Below are 5,674 nucleotides of genomic sequence, written 5' to 3'. Positions count from 1 at the left end.
CTTGTGTTGTGGCTAAGCCAGTGGCATTTTGTAGATGACTCAGAGAGGCTGTCCGATATGTGTGTTTGTGTCTTGTGTCCTAAGATATACGGCGGTGACATATACTGTAAACAACAAAATTTATTTAAAGGACTGGTGTGTAGGATTTAGTGGCATCTTGCATTGAAGTTGAAGATTGCAACTAACTGAACACCGCTCGCGTCTCTATTTGACCACCTAGGAATAAGAACGGGCTGTGAAGTATGTAGGAGAAACGGTCATAAAACTTGCGGAAAAAGGGGAAATGCCATATCTACCCTGTCTGGAAAGCGACTCACGATGTCTAAAGATAAAAACAGCAAAGGTAATGAAAACTCTAATTCCTACATTCAGGCGAATATACACTAAAAACATACCTATGTATATTATATTCAGTTTCTGCCAATAGATCCTCCTAAATGTTACACACTGGACCTATTTAAGCAGATCCTCCAATCAAGGTAATTCCATTGGAATTATATGATTTTGCCTTAAAAGTTGGTGTTTTAAATCCTGCTATGAACATGCTTTTAGTCTTCTGTATGTGGATGTGTTTTGGCTAATACTGGGGCTGTTTTAGTTTTGCGAAATAAGCTGAGGGCTGTTTCATAAAGATGGCCAAATTAAATGAAGAAACTGAACCAGGATAAAATGGTTCCATAAATTATTTATTTACAACTTCAGTCATGTCATGACTTTGACACTGACCCAAGCACTGATCACATTAAATTGCAGTAAAAAAAATATGGTAAAATGCTAACACAAAAACAGGTTATTTGTATCATTAACTGCTGAATATTTATGTACAAAATGTATAAGATGCAATATGAAATTAAACAGTTTATCAAACAGAACCGCAGCCAGTTCATTTTTTTTTAAACAAGATAATGATATTTTTTCTAAAATGTCTGTTGGATTATGTTACTTGTTTTGTACAAATAACCACATAACCACTTACATATGGTAAAAATACTGTAAATACCTTCAGATTGGCTGTGTGCCTGTCTTCTATTTCTAACTATTTATGGGTGCCTTTTTCTGACATTGAAAGAGAAAAAGAATTGTAAGAATGCTACAGTCAAGGGTCAAAGTTGTTTATTAACTGTATTTTAATTGCAGTGCATTTAAAAGAAGATACATCGACTAGAACATTGTGCAGATACTTTAGAGTAAAAAATATATGAGCTTTGAGTTTAAGTGCAGTACATGTCAAAAATCTATTTGACATGGACTGCAAATTGACTAATGTTCACAGTGCAGCAGTAAAAGAGGAAGAGGAACTTAACAGACAACACTGTGTTTGAGACTGACTCAAACAGACTGATTGTAACACTGGCTAAGAAACCTGACCAGAACCAGGTTAGTCTGGAGTAGGGATGCACCATATTTCATTTTTTAATCGATATCCGATATACTGACTGGCTATATTTTTTTCACTGGTTCCTGTTTCTCTTTGTTCTTCACAAATTTGTTGTAATGATCGGTATGATGGGCTATTAAATGTGTAGTGTTGAGGAATGGTCGATGCAGAGCAATCTTTGCAAACAGCAACTTCCATTTCAGACACTTTAAAAACCTCCACACTGCTGACATACTTGCGTTGTGTGCACACAATTATGCCAACCGATAACGATATTTCAATTTGAAGCCTTTATCCGTAGTAACTTAGGTCTGACTTATTTAAAACTCCTTTAAAAAACAGAATTTTCATGAAAATAAGCCTGATTGACTAAAGTAAGCCTGGCTTGACTGGTACAGTAATCTTGCTTTATGAACCACCCCTCAGCGGTATAGATGCTTTTGATTTACTGTCTGAACCCTGTATTGTACAAAACCCTGAGCTCTAAGTTTACAACTCCTCCAAAGTTTCATATTGATCCCTGTATGACCAAACTCCTGAGTTTAGTTATGTAGAAGTAATCCCACTTCTATGGCCACAGGTGGAGCCTTCTAACAAGCTTCCCTGCCACTCCAGCAGTTATTGAAAACATGTATCGTTGGAGAGGCTCATCTTAACTGGTTGACAATTCACAGAAAAATGTTTTGAGCACAGTCCCTTGAAGATGACCTGTGGCACAAAACTTTTTTTTGTTTTTTTGTTTGTTGTTTTTGTGGAAACCATACACTATCATTTCATTCACAAAATTAAAAACTCTTTGAAAGCTATATGGGGTATTATTGCTCTTGGTTTATTTCTTAAACTGAAGAAATAAATAGATGTTGGAGTTTTGATATCTGGTAGAGTAATACATTTGAGTAAATGTATGCTAGAACAGTGGCTTCCTGCAGACTGGTACCAGGCCACTTTGTTATTAGACTGCAAGGAAACAATATGACCCCTAAAAAAACTTAATTATAATTAGGCTATATAATATTATTTACTGTTATAGGACATATTACTTAATGTTAAGGCCGTTCTAGATGGATTTCCAATTAAGCCAATACCTGTTTTCGGAGTGTGTTTATCATTAGTTTTGTTTTGAAGGAGGAAGTTACTTACAAAAAAAAAACAAACAGCATATATTAACTAGAATATTTGGCGAGCCCAAAGGCCAGACAATAGATAAAAACGTCTTGAGTCCAGACTCGAGTACTGCAGCACTGACTATTAGTCTTATAAGTTGAACCAAGGCATAACCAGATCTTCATTTATTGGCAATCTGCATATGCGTCTTTGTGTGTACATATTACTGTTGCAACTAGCTAGCTATTAGTAAAAAAAAGAGAAGACAGTTATAGAGAGCTTGAGAGTTAGTGAAGAATAAAAGCTTACTTATTTTCTGCCACATCTTCAAAGTGTTTTCAAGATCATTTCAGCACTTTATCAATTTCCTGGATGAGTGAAGGAGACAGCCAAACACTGGCCTGACCCTACAGACAAACTATTTCCACACAGTATTCACAGAGCACTTTCACGTGTATGTAACCTTGCCTTACTGCGGCTTCTAATGAATACGTTTTCACACTGGTGTCAGAAAGACCTTCGCAATAGTTCAAGACATGTAACAACATTATTATCTGGGCTGCATGTCTGCTGAGTCGCCTTGGAGCAGTTCAACAATGTGGAAGCTACTGTAGAATTAATCATGTGCATTTCTGAAGAAAAGTTCAAGTTTGACCCACCACCTTTGATCAAGTTGGTTAATAACATGTAGGAAAACGAGCATCACTGAAAAGTAGCAATGTAGTGGTGATTTTAGAAATATGCAAGTACATCTATGCCCCTTCACCACCCCATTTAATCACAAGGACCTCTATGTATCTAGCAATTTATGAAATTCTACACATATGACAGCAGTTTCCTTTGACTGAAATACAACATTACAACAGAAATAGGACGGAATAGCAAATGTTTGCATGCTAAAACACTAAACTGAGAGTGAATATAGTAAATATTATACAGTACCTGCTAAAATCGACGAGTTAGAATTGTGCATGCTGACGTTAGCGTTAAGCTAATGGCACCGTTGCACTTTTTTACAGCCTCACAGAGATGCTTGCCAAATCCATGTTTGTTTTTCTTTTAATAGAAGAAGATTAAAAATGTTTCCTGTTTTAAAACCAAAACGGAAAAATAAACTTTTTTGTTTTATTTGTGTATGTTATTTTGTTTGTGCTGCTCCTCTCTGGGTATCCGTTTGGCGGGCTGCTGTCGTACCCTGAGAACCCCCCCCCCCCCCCACACACACCGAACTTTTCCCATAATATTACAAAAAGAACATCTGTAATATGATGAATCCATTTATTTGAGTGTTACAAACACAATGAAATGACATTTTATATGATCAGAATTGGATTCATTTAGTCCAATAAAAAGTTCAATTTGAAAAGAACCATATTAGTAAATGGCGTCATGCCTTCAGGTGTGTGGAGAGCTCTCAAATAGCTCAGCTGTAGCTTTTTTTTGTGCCCAAAAGCATGCAAATCAGTAGAAGTTTGGAAAGATGTTTTGTGCCGAGAGCAACTTTAATGGGAAAGAATGGGCTCACCATTTTGCTGTATCCACTTCTTAATACATCCATGTACAACACTTGGGACTCTGGAGACAAACTCTGGTCTCTTTCCCAAAGTCCTCGGCTTTAACAGTATCCCCCAACCTCCTCCTTATGACTTTTGTGCAGTTTAAAAATGTTGTCACTTCAAGACAACAATTATGTTTGCCCCCAAAACATATTTAGCAAAGCAGATTAGTATGGTAATGTATTTTGTATGAGATCTTTTTTTTCTTGTGTGTAACCTTTTGTCTACTGCAGTGTTTTTCAAATGGTGTACTGTTTAAAAATATCTGTCACCCATAATTCTTAAAATAATTATACTATAATGTGTTCAATAAAAAGGGTAAATGTAAGTTAGATAAACCACATTTTATTTCTGTTTTCAAAGTGATCGTTAACTGTTGTAAAACCTCAGAGGAAGAAGAGGAAAGCAACAAATGCAATCACGTTCACAATGATGTTTGTTCACTGTGAGCGGAAAGTCAGTTTCAGGATTAAATGATAAACATCAAGAAAATGGATTTATGGTTGAAACGTAGCAGCAATACAGCTGAAAACACAGAGGAAGAAGTGAAAAAGAAAGCGAAAACAGTCAACAAAAGCAAAGAAACGGACTGTGCCTGAAAAAGAGTTTCACCACTGCAAAGAATGACGAAGCCTTACTAAATTCTAAGTGCAACTCATGACAAAGGTGCAGTTCAGTGCAACTATAATGCTGTCGTGCTGTGATTGCATGATTAAAATGCCATGAATTTAGTGATGAATTCTAAACATTTAAAATGTAGAGTTTAATTTCACACACTTATGGTGCAGTGTTGTATTGTACCTCTTTATATAGGCCTGTTTTTCCTACCACAGATGTTTTGCACTGGTCCGGGGGTAAAGAACCTGAAGAAATATTTCACATTGGTACATTATTGAAAAAAGTTGGAGCCTCAGCTCAAGTTGGGAAGTTTAACAGCTTAACTCATCTGGTTGTACTGGCCCTGCTCCACCCACTCACTGCTGTAGTGTGTTAAACACATCCTGTTACTGAGTTTTAGTATAACTTCCAGAAAGATGTTTTATTTAAGTGTTAACTGTTTCCTTTATGGATCTATTTAAGAGAAAGACGGGCTTTGAGAATGCAAGGCATGTAACAGTTATTGGCTTTTCATAAGGCTAAGATACCTCCGCTGAACAAAATCTGATCTCAGGCTGGGTGAAATTATTTTTTTCTGAAATTATAAAACAGCCTCGATGTGTCTTAACATTCCTCCCTGTGTTCATTAAAACAACCTAAAAACATCTACAAAAGGTTCCCAAAACATCCATGTCTTGTTATAGGCATGAGTGAGTACACCAGTATCTGTATTTATATCTGTACTTGGAGTGCATAGGGTTTTAACTAGTGTGGGTTTTCTTAACATATAAGTAGGTGGGATTTCTTTAAAAGTAGCTTATTTAAGCCAGAAATTGACATGCTGTAGTTATTGGAAAATGATATACATAATTGAGCATCAGAGCAATGCTTTGATCTACTATTAACTAACTATTTATAGAAGTATTAAAGTTTCTAAGTGTTTGGCGCCCGGTTAGCTCAGTGGGTAGAGCTGGCGACCCATGAACCAAGACTGAGTCCTTGCTGCAGCGGCCCAGGGTTCGAATCCGACCTGCGGCCC

This window comes from Morone saxatilis, unplaced genomic scaffold (genome assembly GCF_004916995.1).
Source record: "Morone saxatilis isolate NCDOM2014 unplaced genomic scaffold, NCSU_SB_2.0 Contig9, whole genome shotgun sequence".
NCBI classification, from domain to species: Eukaryota; Metazoa; Chordata; class Actinopteri; family Moronidae; genus Morone; species Morone saxatilis.
Note: the sequence above shows the minus strand (reverse complement) of the source record.